Source organism: Amblyomma mixtum, chromosome 10, assembly GCF_055824585.1.
Source record: "Amblyomma mixtum isolate Tamu chromosome 10, ASM5582458v1, whole genome shotgun sequence".
Taxonomy (NCBI): Eukaryota; Metazoa; Arthropoda; class Arachnida; order Ixodida; family Ixodidae; genus Amblyomma; species Amblyomma mixtum.
In genome coordinates, this window is record NC_143021.1 from 147,087,880 (window position 1) to 147,105,081 (window position 17,202).

Genomic DNA, 17,202 nt, shown 5'->3' on the forward strand with positions numbered 1-17,202 from the left:
TGCTCGAAGCGTTATTTACTGTCCTTGTGGCTTTTGTTACTAACTGAGTTAGCGAAAACATGGTGCATAGTTCTAAGAATTCTTTAGCTTGATACGAAGGGGAAGATGAAGAAGGCGCCTGAGCAGTCCATGAAATAGTTGGAAAATTAAAGTCTCCAAGTAGAAAAAGTGGTGATGAAGGAAATCGTGCGCGAACAAGATTGATAGCATCGTGAAGTTCGTTAGTGAATGTAGACGAATAAGAAGGAGAGCCGCCGCGGTGGCTCAGCGGTTATGGTGCTCGGCTGCTGACCCGAAAGACGCGGGTTCGATCCCGGCTGCGGCGGCTGGAATTTCTTTGGAGGAGAAATTCTAGAGGCCCGTGTACTGTGCGATGTCAGTGCACGTTAAAGAACCCCAGGTGGTCGAAATTTCCGGAGCCCTCCACTACGGCGTCTCTCATAGCCTTAGTCGCTTTGGGACGTTAAACCCCATAAACCATAAACCAATAAGAAGGAGAACGGTAACAGACGCCAATAATCAGTTTAAGATGACCTATCACTATTGACGCAAATATTAGTTCTAATTCGTTGAAGACTTGGATACATGAAGATGGAATGTCTTTAGAAATAGCAAGTAAAGCACCACCGCCACGTTTGGCTATTCTATCGCAACGATATACCGAGTAGCGATGAGCGTTTTGGAAGATTTCGGAATTCGATACATGCGTTGGGAGCCAGGTTTCGGTTAGCGCTATAATGTCAGCTGAGCATGTGTCTATGGCAGAAGATAAAGAAGTATGCTTGTTAAGTAGGCTCCTGACGTTAGTATAAAGAACAGATATCGACGATGGCAACTGTCCACTACCCCTCGCGATTCCCTACGGTGAAGCGGAAGATCCAGCCACAGAATGCAATCTAGACGATTCGCCACGTGCCATGATTTCTTCAACAGTGTCCTTGGTAGGGTTATACATGAAGCATTTTTTATTGATATGCAGCTTGTTATAGCGTATCTTAAAAGAGCGAGGGCCAGCGTGAATATTTCCGAATTCAAAAAGTTTTTTCCGAGCCTGGCGCGTAGCCGGTGAGAAATCTTCACTCATTGTGATGTTATCCGTTTCAAATTGGTTACGAAGGGTTAATATCTTGTCTTTCATTTTAGTGTCAGAAAATTTAGCTATGATTGGTCGACACTTCTCATCTGAAAAAACGCCCAGGCGATGTGCGCGTTGAATTGAACTCGAGGGGCATACTTCGACAATCTTAGTCAAGGCTTCCAGGAGTTTAGATTCAGTGTCTGCCCAAGTCTCTTCCTCATCGGGTATACCCCTAAATATTAGATTTTCACGTCGCGATCTATCTTCGGCTTCATCAAGGCGAGACTGCAGCAAATCATTTCGAGTACGTTGGTCTTCTACAGATTTCTTTAAAGATGAGAGCTCCTGATCCATGTCGTCGATTTTCAAGCCTCTTCATCATGCGATTTTCATCAAGCCTCTTGTGCATGCGAGCTAACTTTGTTTCAATGTTCTTCTGACTACTCCTAATGTCTTTAATATCAGCTGCCAATTCGGCCTGATCTTTAGAGCTTTGCAACGTACGAGAATGTACATCGTTAAGCAGCTTAAATATAACTTTCACTTGTTCAGAAGGATTGTCTGGCAGGTTGTCTATGTCAAGGGAGCGAGTCATAGGACCCGGGTTAGATTCAATGTCGCCAGAGCGCAAAAGCAGAGAAATCATTGACAAGCATTCACAAGCAACATCAAAGCACACCCGCGGGCACGGGAACAGAAGTAAACAGCGATCGTCGCATTTTCTAGCGTGCAAAGAATAGTGCGTACAAACCTGCACGGTAAAGAAGCGAAGCATTGGAGGTATGCCGAGGATGAAACCAATTCCTATATATAGCCGGCTTTAATTACGAGAAAGCATTTTACTCAGCGCAAACCTTAGCAGTCATGCAGGTATCGCGGAATCACGGTCCAGAACAGCCCTACGAAGAAATACTGCATGATATTAATAAAGACTGCACGGCTAAAATTGTCCACCATTAAACCAGCAATAAAATCCCAAAGCGAAGTGTGTCAGGCAGAGAAACTCTATCTCGCCAATGCTATTCAGCTTCCCTTTACAGGATGCATTCTAAGGCTTGGATTAGGAACAGTTGGGGATAAGTGTTAACGGCGAATACCTAAGTAATCTGCGATTCGCTGATGACATTGCCTTGCTAACTCACTCAGGAGATGAACTGCAACGCATAACCAATCAGTTGGACACAGCTGAACGGTGGGCCTAAAAATATCACGCAGAAAACCAAAGTAATGTTCAACAGTCTTGTGAGGGAAGTGGTAAGTAAATACGTCTACTTAGGGCAGGTAGTGACCGCTGATCTCGATCACGGGAGAGAAATAACTAGAAGAATAAGAATTGGGTAGAGCGCATACGGCAGGTTCTCTGAGATCATGGATCGCAGTTTACCGATATCCCCGGAGAGAAAGTATACAGCAGCTGTGTTTGACTGGTACTCGTCTATGGGGCTGAAACGTGCGGACTAACGAAAATGGTTCAGTTAGGGCATCGTTAAGGACATCCTTCAGTTAAGGACATCGTAGCTAGCTATGGAAAGATAATTGTGAGAAGTACCGTTGAGAGGCCGGAACCGGGCAGAGTAGGTGAAGCAACAAACACGGGTTAATGACATCCTGGTCGGAATCAAGAGTATGAAATGGGTTTGGGCAGGGCATCTAAGCGAAGGAACGATAACAACTGGTCCTTAAGGGTGACGGAGTGGTTTCCACGAGAAGGCAAGCGTAGCAAGGGGCGGCAAAAAGTTAGGTGTGCAGGTGATATTAAGAAGCTTTGGGGACAAGGTGCCCGCAGGTGGCAAAGCGGGGGTTAATTGTAGAGACATCGGAGAGGCCTTCGCCCTGCAGTTGATGTAGTCAGGCTCATGATGAGTATGACATCACATCCGCCGAAAGCTAACATCTAGGATTTTTGATCGTTAAAGTTTTCATTAGCATGATTAGACACTGGTAATTTATAATATATAACAACTTGAGTCTATGGGCTTCAACAATTTGTATTTATATCTCTTTCCGTTTATTTTGAAACCTCTACTGCCGGAAAAATGCCACTGCTTTGTCAGCTCAGCTTTCGCCTTTGGGAACACGTGTTTATATCACGACCACAATTAAGCAGGCTACTGCCATTACCGTAGAGTACACAGCACGCATTAAAATTGCGTTGAACAAGTTCTTTACAACATGCATTCAGAAGAAATTATAAAAAATATCTGTTTTGTGGCTTACCACATGAACAATCTTGAACTGGTTGTACTTATTCCAATACCGGAACAAAGCTTCCGATCGCCAAAACACGCTATACTGCGCATGCCATAACTGTTACCAGTCCGACGGCCGTGACGACGGAAAAGCAAATTCCTGTCAAAACGACGTTTGTTATCCATTCCTTAGAAGTTTATGGCTCGGAGCAAACAGGGGACCGTACGAATGCGGCGCATAGTTTTTAACCACTCGCGGCCCATAGGCACTTTGCGTGGTGCCGGTCCGTTGCAGGCTATCAGACACGAAAATAAGGACTTAGCTTATTCAGAAAAAAATTACGAGAACATTTAAGCTTCGCCTTACGAGTAGACATATAATTCCTCCTCCTATTTTTCTTTTTTATTCTTTTTCTTTTCAATTTGCGACCGATTACCAACCAACAATCACATTACAGATTACGATCATTGATCACATTCAGAATTACAGACCACATTAACGACTACCAATCACATTTACCGATTACAAATCAGTATCTAGGTTACACTGCACGACATGTTACACCACTACATATTCATGCATATATACACCATTTCTCTTAGTAATATGAAGCATTATAGCACAAACTTTTCATTGCGCGCTATTTCTCACAATAATTGGCATATTTAAGTTTGGTTTTATTTTTAATTTCTATAACATGAATACATATTTTAAACACACGTTAATAAGTTACATAAACCACAACGCTTTCACCACTTGTGATGTCTTCCGCCAGCAGTGCTCTTACTGGAGAGTTAAAGGCTCTTCTCTGATAGAAATGCGTCTGAACATGTATTTCTGTACTCAGGAGCCCATAATAGGAGTGTATTTTGCCTTTTATCCACGCATGAAAATTCTTATTGATACTGCCATTGTTGGATTGTCGCTTCTCGTTAGACACAGAGCAAAGTTTTGTTTCTTTTCGTTTTTGTATTTTTCATCCGCTCCTTTAGAGGTTGTTTTTTTTTTTTTTGGGGGGGGGGGGGTGAAAGTACAAATAAACAAACTAGGTGCCTCTCTAATGCGCTCGAACCACCGACCGTTTGTGGTCTGTTCGTTGCGTGCCCGCCAGGCAGGCAGAGTGCCTTTGTTCTTTCAGCATTATTTTAATGGTGATATTCTTTTAATCGCGAACTTCTATATTCCGGAATTTTTTCCATGATTTCGGGACGACAGCCGACGGCGGGTACTCAACAGAATGAGCACATCATGCTATCGCGTAAAACGCTGTGGTTCGATAAGTGAAAGGCATAACCGATAAAAATACCCGGTGTAAACAAGAAGCATTCCATGTTTTTCATGATTAACTCGGTCGTAGTTATCAGTGCTTACTCACTACATTTGCCTCGACAGAAACCATGTAGATAGTCTTGTAATAAACTGTCCTGTCAAGAATTTTACTGCGCGTAATAATGTGACCGTTTCTAAGCCTGTCGAAACACTGTTGAGGTCACAAGAGAAGAGTACTGAGGGACTTATTACGACACAGATACGAATGAAGCCAACAGTAACCGCAAGGAAAGAGCTTAGGGGAATGATGCTGTCTTCTTTTTTCTTACTTTATAGTGCTGATCATCGGGAAATAATTAGTGCAGGCATTTTACCGCTTAAATATAACTGATTAGAAAGTAGAAGAAAACAACATGCCGGCAGTGGGATTCACACCCGCGACCTCCGGCTTTAGCTGCCGGCCCGCTATGCATGAATGTGCCGTTGGTGAACACTCTGAAGACTATGGGTTACGTGCAAAACATATCCTCCAGATCTTTGCCGAAAGTAGAAAACCGGACGGCAGCCGCCGTAGCTTATTTCTTAGAGCTTTGGATGGGAAATTCAGAGGCTGTGGGGTCTGATCCCACTGACACCATGTGCTTGTTTTAGAGCGACAGCGTTGCTTCAAGACCAAAGCTGCCAAAGCCGATTAATCGCTGAAGGCTTGACCTTTAATAAATAAATAAAATAAATATTCCCGCAACTGTGGCGCGAACAGAATAGCTTCACTGGCCACTGCACGAGAGTAGTGCGCTACCACGCCTTCAGAGAAATCCGTAATGGCCCGCTTGTAGTCACTTGAGACGGTGTGCGTCGATGTATCTTTGATGACCTGCGCCAAGGCAGCCTCTTCGGTTTCTACAACTGAGGCTGCTTTAACCACAGCCGTGATAATTATTCTTCTTTCCCCAGGTCACTGCACATATTGTGAATTTGGGGTGAGCTTTCTCAGCTGCATCTACGTGTACTGCATGGTGGTAGCAGTCATACTCGATTTTCAACGTAGCAGCTCTCGCTGTTCCTCTCCTACCATGTCTGCCTCAATGCATATTCTTAGCTTTTAGTATGATGATTACTGCATTTCGTACGACGTCCAGAAGTGTCGTTCAGACTTCCTATCCCATTACAGGATTAATATTGAGTTTGCTTAGTAAGTGTCTCCCAGCCTCAGTACCAGATATCTTTTGCCGTTTGCTTCAAAGTAAGACGGCGCCGCTCTCACGTGCATACACACTGCCGCCACGCACTTTCTGGCTTTGGATAAAGCGAGTAGGCCGGGACAAGCCATTGTGATGGTCTCGTGGAAGACGGGCCGAGACTGATAATCCAGCTTACTTTGCCAATCACGCTAAGTATTTAGCTAGAAGTAGAGAAGTTAAACGTGGCAACTTAGCGGCAGATACCGACGGAGAACGGGAGCGTCGACTTTCTCAAGAACAGCTGAAAGATGACGGGAGTGGGCAGTGAAGAGCTTTGAAGGCAACCGGTGCTGCTTGTGCTTTCGCCACAACTTCGAAGGCGAAAAAAAGAGGTTGATTCTTACCTGGCTAGAGCAAGACAGCATAACCAAGCATACCAAAGCTTTTTCTTGCATAACCGGGCTCTTGCCTACCCTTTTTCTGATCACCGTGCCTGTTCCGAGGTTACTACGATGGCCTGTTAACGAAAGCACCCAATGCGCTTCCCTTTGACGTATTCCATCGCACCATAGCTTCCGACCTTGTGCCCGCTCAACATCACCAGATATTGCATTTTTACAACGCTTCAGCACGTCTTTTGACCTTTCTCAGCTTTCCTTGGGGCGTGCGTTGGCAGTCTTTCACTAGGCGCCGCGTCATCCGTGATACTTCAGCGCGGCATGATACAGCCCTCTCGCAGACCTTGGGCCTCTCCTCTTGTCCTGGTGACGAAAAAAGGTGGCTTCATTAGGTTCTGTGCGGACTACCGTCATCTCAACAAGGTAGCCCACAAGGTTGTTTATCCTATACCGCGAAGCGACGACGCACTGGATTGCTCGAAGGTAGCGGTGTGTTTTTCGTCCTTCGATTCATGATTCGGCTACTGGCTAGTTCCCATGGCTGCTGCTGACTGGCCGAAAGCTGTCTTCGTCACCCAAGATGGCTTGTACGAGTTCAGCGTCATGCCATTCGGCCTGTGCAATGCCACTGCCAGATTCGAGAGAATGATATTTAATACTCTTAGCGGGCTCAAATTGGAAACGTTTCTATGCTATCTGAATGACATTGCTGTTTTCTCGTCGGCGCCACGAAACTGGCAGTATTAGTATATGTAACCTCAAAGGATAGCCTTCTTCATGACCCTGTCAAACTTCGCGGCGTCGCTAACTTCCCCAAACCGACCACATCGAAAAAAACTTAGCAGCTTTGTTGCCCTGCGTTCCTACTACCGCGCTTAATACGGAATTTCGCCTGTGCCGTCGCCACTTTAACGCAGCTTCTCGCCGGCAGCCCGAACTTCTCCTCTTGGTCGCCGTCCTGCAATGACGCGTTCAACACTTTGCGTTGCCTGCTAGTCGCCACACCTGTACTTCGTCACTTTTATCCCGACAGTACAGCAGAAATTGACGCCAGCGCAAGCGGCGTGGGCTTCGGCGCAGTTCATGTCCAAGGAAAGTCTGTGCATCCGGAATATGTTGTCGCTTACGCCAGATGCTTTCTCACTAAGGCGGATACCAACTTATCTGTAACTGAAAAAGAATGTCTTGCCATCAGTTGGACGATCTCGAAGTTCCGTCCTTACATCTCCGGCCTGGCCATTCTACGTCTTCGCCGACCATCATGACCTCTCCTGGCAGTCTTTCCTCTTGCCGACTGGCACGATGAGCTTTACGTCTACAGGAATTTTATATTGAAGCCATATATCCCTCATTCAAGTCATATATCGATCCGGACGCAAGCACCCGGGTGCCGACGCTGTTTCGCTTCACCGCTCCCCTGCGATTCTACCTGGTCATCGCCTGCGCCTACGATCTCTTTATACAATGTCCCTGATGCGCTTTCCGAACAAGTGAAGGATCCTTGTATTGCCTCAGTCCTCACCTCTCTGTCCGATGCCTCACCACATTCTTTGCCCGGGCCCTTCGCCGCCAAGGCCACCACTCTGCATCTCGTGACGGCCTTTTATACCGCCGTAACTAGCTCTCCAACAGGAGGAAGCGGCTGTTGGTTATCCCTCGTCACCCACGTACTGCCATTTGCACCTCTTTCCACGCAGATTCACAAAGCGACCACCCTGCTGTATTGAAAACGTATTCTGGCCTGTGTCTGCATTACTATTTGCGCGCTATGTACGGCTTCATACGCTACATTCGGTCATGTAAGCCCGCCAGCACCGCAAGATCCCTCCCCGCCACGACGCCGCCCCGTTACAGCCGTTACTCTGCCCTGGCCGCCCCTTTGAAAGCCTCGACATTGATCTCTACGGCTCGCTTCGAACCACTTCTTCTAACAACCACTGGGACATCGTGGCCGTTGACCACGTCAACCATTACGTAGAAACATCGGATCTCCAATCTGCCACCGCACAGGATGTAGCTTTTTTCAACCTACACAGTCTTGTTCTTCGTCACGACGCTCCAAAAGAACTGCCGAGTGACCGCGGCCATTTTTTCCTCTCGGACGGCGTCGTGGTGCTGCTAAAGCAATGCCAAATCGCTCATCGCTGTGCCAGCGCATATCATCCCCAAACCAATAGCATGAAGGAGCAGTTAAATCGCACTCTCGGTGATATATTCGTCATGTACGTTGATCCAACCCATTCCAATTGGTATGAACTACTCCGTTTCACCACGCACGTGTATAATACTGCTGCGTAGGCAACGGCGGGATTTTCTGCTTTCTTTCTATTATAGGGCCGGGAGCCTGCATTCACCATTGACGCCATCCTTCCTAGCGCCCTGAGCCATCCCAGACGAAACCTTTTTCCGAAGCTGGCATGTATGAAGAAGAATGTCGGCAACTTGCACGCTTTTTTATCACACAGCTCCAGTCGCACCAGACGCACCATCGAGACTCTTCGAACCCTTCCGCGTCATGTCCCTCCGGCGCACTCATTATGCTATGGGTGCCTTTCTCCACTCCAGGCCGCGTCACGAAACTGCCTTCCCGCTATCACGGACCTTACCGCGTTCTACAACAAACTCCTCCAGTGAATCGTATAGTTGAGCCCATTGACCCTTATGCACACCATCGTCGCCGGAGGCCTGAAACTGTTTACGTCGAGCGTCTTAGGCCCTACTATGACGAGACCATTCTTTCGTCCCCGTAAGTCATCAGGATCGCTCCTTTTTTTTGGCGGAGAAGTAGGTGCACTGACACCGTCCGGCAGCAGTTCAAGGAGCGGGACGAAGAGGTGGACGAAGTGCAGTTTGGGACCTTGAGTGACTTCTGGGAGTGTGCCCGTCGCGATGCTCTTCGATCGACGACCACCGACCAGCTTCGTCTTTACAATGGCAATAGGCGTGCCCATGTCTGTGAAAGGTGGCTCCAGGAACATCGAGGCGACCGTAAAACCTTTGAACTCTACAGTGTCATACTCTTTGGTCAAATAGGTAAGGTGCGTTTCCGCAGTGAACGCAATGAACCACGGGAAAATCATCTGCCGCCTACTTCCGGTTCCAAATTTTTCCCACGCACTGTCGTCTGCATAGCAAGTGCTCGTGCTACAGCGCTCTAGAATATTCTAGAGCACTGTAGCCGTGCATTCGCGCATCGTCTATTCGCTACTCTATTTGTGCTGCGATATTGCGTATTGCCCAGCATCATCGTAAGATCAGCGCGTGCTGTGTATGAACGTGAACTATGCGCGGAAAATAAACATAACGAAAGGCACGACTGTTTATTCGTGGTTATAATATTCCAGCGTAGGCTGGCTATTCTGCGTATGCACGGCAGTCGGTTGTGTGTGCGGTTGAACTAGTGTAACGCGTTGGTCATTATATATTATTTTTTTTTTCGCTGCACTACGAAGGAAACAAAGGGCTGAGCTTGCACAGCAAACGATATATGTATTTTCCTCACAGCATGTAAAAGCTGCCAGTGGTCTATAGCAGACTATCCACACATGCAACTGTGCGCACAGCGCGTCTCAACACACTGCATACGCATAGAAAGCTTCCTACCATTTACATTATTTAGGTTGTACTTCATAGAAGAGACGCTACGAAGCAGAGCAAAGTCGACGTCAAGTTGGTCTTGCGATGACGCAATACACTCAGCGGTGTTGCAGTGGAAATAATTCAGTGTAAGAAGTGAATAAAAACAGCCTCTGCCTTGAAGCAAACTAGCAGGGGGAGGAATTTAGAACTGGAAGTAGCGGTAGCAGGCGACTTTCCCATGAACCTCTGCGCTGAATCTGCAAAATGCACCTCACCCATTAAGTTTCCCCCAAGTTTTTACCATTAATCTTCTTCTCAGCTTGTACTGCTCTCATGTTGAGGGCCAGACACTGTAACTGATAAAAGGAACCTCCGGCGACAGGCGAGGCTGCTTCTGGCTTTAGTGGCTCCTCGCTGTCACGCCTTCTGGCGGGGCGAGCACGACGAATAGCGTTAGTTGTTAGTAGGAGGCTCAATTTTCACCACACTAAAGAGCCTAGGGCGAGTCATGTCTTATTTGATTGCTACGCGCTCCGTTCCCGTGCTTGTGATCACTCTGACCGCACCTTGTTTTTGTGTATAGATTTTGCATGTATACTTGGCTGTCGCGGTGTCATTCAAACGAAATACAAAAACTAACGCAAAGAGGGGCTCAAGCAGCACCATCTGCTATATTAAGTCATGAGCACCTTAGCTACATCCGATGGAAATCAAACGTGCAGGGCCAAGATACGCAGCCGCAGCAAAGACAAAGACAGGAGGGACAGCGAAAAATAGTCGCCATACAGCTTTCACCTTCAGCGTAAGCCACCAGCACCTGGCGTCTATTTTCAAGCAGCGCATCAAATCGTATTCATTTGCCTCATCGCGATGAGGTTTTTGCATATACCCCCATCTATAGTAAGCTTTTAAGAGGGTCAAACAACCTTATAAATAATCATAAAGGTCTTCTGCTGAAGCATATCAGAAGATAATTTGTGAAAAGAGCATTTATTATCCTATCCATCAATCGATTGATAAACGGTAATCAAGTGCAGTGGACAAGATAATAAAAGTAGAAGCAATAATGGTTTGGTTTATTGGTTTATGGGGTTTAACGTCCCAAAACGACTAAGGCTATGAGAGACGCCGTAGTGGAGGGCTCCGGAAATTTCGACCACCTGGGGTTCTTTAACGTGCACTGACATCGCACAGTACACGGGCCTCTAGAATTTCTCCTCCAAAGAAATTCCAGCCGCCGCGGCCGGGATCGAACCCGCGTCCTTTGGGTCAGTAGCCGAGCACCATAGCCACTGAGCCACCGCGGCGGCATAGAAGCAATAATATAGGCATACCTAACATTTAGCTGAATATAATGTATACAATTTTTTTTCATACGCCTATCTGAAGTAAGGGTAATTGAGTCCTTAAGGACGGTTTACGGGGAACGAATCTAGACTGCCTCCTCCCGTTTTGAGTGACCAGCCAAATGTTGCACAGAATAATATGCAACAATAATTGATGAGTTCAGTTATGCTACCTTATTTGTATTCTTGTTGCATATTGCCCTAAAACGGAGCTTCGAACTCCGTCATCGGGACATTCAGCCGTTTATTACCTTGCCATGAGCGCCATTATTCTGGAAATAGACCATGTGATAGATCTCTTAACCCCACCGATACGATAGGGTTCGCAGAACTGTCAAAGCTGCTCAATAAGTGTAAGTTAATGTACGTAACAAGGTTTAACATGGAGACTTCGAGCAGGGTATAAAAGATGTTAGTCGATTTTGATAATTATGCTAAAAGCGGATATATGCGGTAGCATGATTGTTTCGATGCTGCACTGCTAGGTTAAGATTGTTGTTGGTGTGTTTGGACACAATCTTTATAATGATCAAATCACATTAATTGCTAGAGCAACGACCTACTAGCTGGCACCAGGTCACCACTAATTACCGCCCAAACGTCTTCCGCTTAGATAGTGTGCAAGCATCATTTGAATCACGTTCTTCTCCTAACTGCTGCTGCTCATTCCGCTTATTTCGGTGCGCTTCGGGGTGGTGCCGCTTAATTACTGCACCAGGGTCTCGCCTGCTTGCCAACGGCTATACACCTTTGCAAGTAAGGCCACCCGGCGGGGAGTGGCACAGGGGCACAAGAGAAGCGCTATGTCAGGCGTTGCCATCGGTGCGACATGGCCTACTGTCTGACACAGTGGGCAGGTTGCCCACCACACCGAGGGCGCGTGAGCAGCCTCCCATAAATCCTACTTCACACAAATAGACAAACACACAACGCGCAAATGCGGGAAATGGGCACTATAAATGCTAGCGTACGTGACAGGAAGTCTAGAAGCGAACAACAGGCAGCTGGCCATTAAAAAAAGATAAGGTCTGCGCCCAAAAATGGAAAGGAAACTAATGTACTCAACCTGTACGGTTAGGACAGGTAAAAGAGCCAAATAATGTTTCTCTGATCGCTTCACCAGCCGGAATAGACAGGATGCGAATGATTAAGCCAGCGGTGCGGATGAGTTCGGCATCCAGCAGGTACACGAGGGCGGAAATAAAGAAATCTTTCCAAGCAAAAGGCATATTTATATGCACTGCATAATATCTAAACACTTGCGCAGTAGTCATAGTGATTCAATGTGAAATCGATCAAAAACCATTAAGGTAGGCCATCAGCCAAAAAAAAAAAAAACATTTGGCGATACTTCTTAGGCACTTTAGCATCAAGTCCAGAAAAACAGAAAGCTTCGCCTCCGAAATGCATTCCGCACATCGAAAAACATGCATACACAACTCGTCTTTTTTGCCTGATATGACCGTAAAAATAATGATACGCTCTGCTTTTTATCTTCCGGGTTGAAAGCTACGCTTGTCAATTAGGCACCAATAAAGACCATTGGGAGAATTAAGAAACATCACGCTGTTCCCGCACATTACATTCACAAAATATGCTACGAGGAACTCGTCAACTGAAAAAATACAGACGCAAACTCAGCCTCTGTCCTTTTAGACCAGCAAATTCTTTCCAGTACCCTCTGCTTCTGCACCATGGTGAGTGCCGTGGTCCGAGCCCTGACGCGAAATTGGAGCTTCCCACTTAGGCTGGTATAATATGGGATCCCGAGCCTAATATTACCCATCCTGAAAATATGACGTCTTTTCCTCTGTATTAAAGAAGCGAAGCTTGTTGGACCAGTTGGTGCATGGCAAGTAGAAAAACAGCGAAAAGGACGCATTCACAAGGACGCATTCACAAGTTGTCCTGTGTACTTCTCCTCCTTGTGAATGCGTCCTTTTCGCTGGTTTTCTACTTACTGTTCCTCTTTGTGTCGCGCTGCCCGACAAGACAACAGAAGTGTGCGCGATAAGATAGCTTTAATTTCAAGCGAGCAAGTGTAGCCGTCGACAGCGCTAGTGCGCAAATTCACGAAGAAATGTGATCATAACGCACAGGATCCAGCATTAGAAAACCTGTTCAGCTAACGTTCTTCGGAAAATTGTGCTAGGCAAGCTATTCGGCCTTGATAACGGTACTATTCGCATGCTCCTTTTTTGCGCAATTGGAAGCGCTTACTTGAGATAACTATACTCGTATCTTTACAAAAGAGAAGGATAAGGCGCGTTTGCATCATTTTCGTAGGACACTGGACCCGGCAAAGGGATTCCACCGCATCTTAAAATCACACAGTTTTCAAGTACTTCAGAACTGAAAGGAGGCGATTCGGCAGCTACGATCGGAAGCTCTCCTGGCATAGAAACCTTCCAAGCCAACGTCAAAACAGCCTGAAACAAAAGCAGCTATTGCAGTGAACGCCTCACTTTTGTGACCTCTTCGAAGACTGTCCGTTCAGAATTTTCGCATCAGCACCGCAACTGTGCTCCTCCATGGTATCTACGGCAGTGGCTGAACAGACGCTCAGTCTTGATTGTCTGCTTTGCACATTCCTGCCAGGGCTGCTGCGATACCTGGACGCAGAGCATACACCGTGGCTGCCACGGCTGCAGCAACTGCCACCTGACGACATCGTCAAGGGCATCTGTGTAGGTGTGCAACAGGCGGCAGCTGGCGGAATCTGTCTACGTCGGATAGCGTGGCTGCGCTGCTGGCTTTTGCCATTGCAGCGCCTCGAATGGTTACGGATCCACTCTCTCGTGGGTTCGTTGCCCTGGGACAAGCGTCTCGAGCTGCTGGAGCATATGGCATTTGCGCTTCGGGTTAGCGACCACGAAGCAACGCTTGGTTGGACAGTGTACAATGGAGCACTTATTGCGTGCTTGCTGAGTGAACAGCGGGAACACCTGTCCCAGGATGAAAGCGCCGTGTACTGTCGTGAGCAATATGAGCAGGAACACAGGAGCGCGTGCCCGATAGCCTCGAACCCTACTGGCAGCGAAATGAGGCGGCCGCTGTACGAAACATAGTGGAAAGGGCGCCGCGGTTCCGCTAACTGCTGGCACTCCCGCCTCGCTAACGTTGCTGCGAATCGGCACCTGATTGCATGTCAGCGGCTGCGATTATGGCACGCAGAATTTGGCAATGTGTCCCCTGCAGTTCTGCGCAAAATGCTTCTCGCTCTCTCTATTTCTATGATATGCGCGGGACGTATGGCAGTGATACCGCCCCGATACTGTAGCGCGTGTAATAGCATTCACGCCCAAGAAAAAGCAACAATGTTTTCGACACATTGCCACGTTCTGCTTCCCGTAATCGTCTTATCATCGCTAGCAGCCGCTGACATGCAATCAGGTGCCGTTTCGCAGCAACGTTAGCGAGGCGGGAGTGCCAGCAGTTAGCGGAACCGCGGCGCCCTTTCCACTTTGTTTAGTACAGCGGCCGCCGCATTTCGCTGCCAGTAGGGTTCGAGGCTATCGGTAACACGCTCCTGTGTTCCTGCTCATATTGCTCACGATAGTACGTAGTCCTGTATCCGGAACGGCATTTTATGGCAGTCCACTACGTGGGGTACGACGCTCAGCCTCTTTGAGCAGGCATGCGTGGACGCACTGTCAATGAGTGAGGCTGAGTTCTTGCGCAAATGGTCGACATATTTCATCGTCCTGCGCGGCGGTCGAGTGTCGGCTTTCTTACTGCCTTATTGACGTGCTCAGTGCTGCGTCACTGAGCATGTGCTTGACTGATCAGAGCATTGAGTTCAGCAGTTTTGCTTTGTATTTTTGTTGACATTAGAAAAAAATAAACTTCTCTTTCTACGACGCTCAGCAGCGGGTGCTAGCCGCTCTGCGTGTAGCGCTGGGATACGATCCTCGGCAGATCGACCACGTACCCGTAGATCTCAAGAACATCGACTAGACCTTCCGTGTCTTCGATGGCCTCGAGTGCCTGTGCTCAGCTCAACGAGAACTCGAACGGCGTTTCCAAGAGGCCAGACATTTTGCGACGGATTCTCGCGGTGGAACATACGGGGCTTCTTTGGTGGAAGAAGGTAAGTACGCTTTTGTCGCTTACACTTGTTCTTCTCGGGAATCTTAGCGACCTGGAAATAATCTCGGGAAACAGACATTGAACATAATCGCACTTCTTGTGAGACGTTGGGTTAAATGTTTGTTCTGGGAAGAATGCTATCTATAGAAAACAGTCCATCGTTAGTTATAAATTGTCTACCACGACTGAGGGGCCTAAGAAATTTCTTTCACGCGCCACCGCGGTGGCTAAGTGGTTATGGCGCTAGGCTGCTGACTCGAAAGATGAAGGTTCAATCCCGGCCGAGACGGTCGAATTTTGATGGAGGCGAAATTCGAGAGATCCGTGTACTATGCAATGTCAGTGCAGGTTGAAGAACCTCAGGCGCTCGAAATTTCCGCAGACCTTCACCATGGCGGCTCACAATAAACCTAACCATTTTTTTTCAAGCCCTGTCGGTTCTCCTGCGTACTCTGCTTATGTGATGAAAATGAACTTAGCACATTAACTTAACATCTTAACGCACATTTAAAAGGTACCACTAGCTGTCAGGATTTAAGGGCTCCCTGATTAGTGGTCGCCAATCGCTAAGGACATATTTCGAAGGTAACAATTATAAATCAAGTCCCACCTCATTTGATGCTTTCAAACGAACACTTCGAACAAAGTAAATATGTGGGTTGCATCTGCAAAACAAATTGAAGTATTGTTGCCGCTGGACGTTGTCAGCCGAAGTTTGTGCAAGATTTAAAAAAAAAGTTTTTAAGCCTTTCATACTATCATCTCTGTCCTTGTGATTCGGCGCGCTAGGTGTCCCAGGATGCGTTATACATTTTATGGCGCACAAAAAGTGATTAGTACAAACAATGACCAACAGGAGCGGCAAAATATCCGTGATGTGATCACCGCGGTTATAAGTAGCTTACACCCCAATGGAATGTTCTACTCGTGGTCTCTGGCTTAGTTGCGCATCGCGAAATACTCATTTCGAATAGCCTGCAAAAGACGTTTATGCAATGCATGTTGTTCACTTGGCTTCTTTACAATTTATGAAACAAACCCTTAATCGGACAGCAGACATATGCTCTTTCCCATGCTTCCGCCAAAGCAAGGCATAGGCAGAATACAAAACTGAAAGCAACGCACGATCGTTTGCACGTTTTTTATTGAAAGTAACTTTGCTTCGTTCTCCTTTCTATTGCAGAAGCTGGAGATTTCACCTGCAACAAGTGCGGCAGTTCTTTCTCAACGCTTCAAAAACGGGACTGGCATGAGTGGCACGAACACCTCTAGATACAAGTGCAGCAGAATTTTTAAAATGCTGAGAACGACTTCTTTCAGTCACAGACGAAGAGATCAGCTCCTGCAGCTCGGGGCACGTATTCGAACTCGACCTGGACGTAAACAAGCTTTTATTTCTGATGGCTTGACCACGATGTTTATCAATGAAGTTTTTCATCCACCCTTTCGTTCCAAATGGAAGTTTATTTGTTGCTAAAACACCTGAAGACATCGGGGAGCAATACCTTCACGCAACTAATATACGTTCGGAAGAAGCGTTTATTTTTAAACCGCATGGTTTCGGAGTCAAAGAAACAAAAAAAAATGAAAAACGTTTAAAACCATGCGTATATTAAGCTCGCACCGTACGTACATTTTCTTCGGTAAAAAAAGGAGTCATGTGTGAATTAAGCTCCAGATACAGTGCTCACAAGTAACCTTGAAGTTTAGGCTAGAATAGGCTAGATATTTAGCGCCAGGTTTTCATGAATCCAGCATAACAAATGACGGCAAGTTATCGCTACTCGCTATCACAGCAGAGACTTCCGCCTGCCATTCTTCTGAGTTTTACGCTCTTTTGAGCGGCATGCTCAACTGTAGCGGGCAGCGACAGCCTCATCCTCGTCTTGCGAGAAAGTTCTGGTTGGGAGTTTGACCGAAGCCGTTGAGAGAACAGCATTCCTGCCCTCCGTTGCCCCTTTCTTTTGTACAGCTTCGTACCGACTCTTGGTTCTGAAGGACATCAGTTTGCAGCACGTCTTCTGCACGAGAAGTGATACAGGGAACTGGGATATTTCAAATGATCTAAAAGA

General features: G+C 46.9%; 1 pseudogene; it reads right to left on the reverse strand.

Annotated features, from left to right (window-relative positions):
• Positions 1-859: 859 nt before the first annotated feature.
• On the reverse strand, positions 860-1,724 carry LOC149327241 (uncharacterized; annotated as a pseudogene).
• Between the last annotated feature and the right edge of the window lie 15,478 nt (positions 1,725-17,202).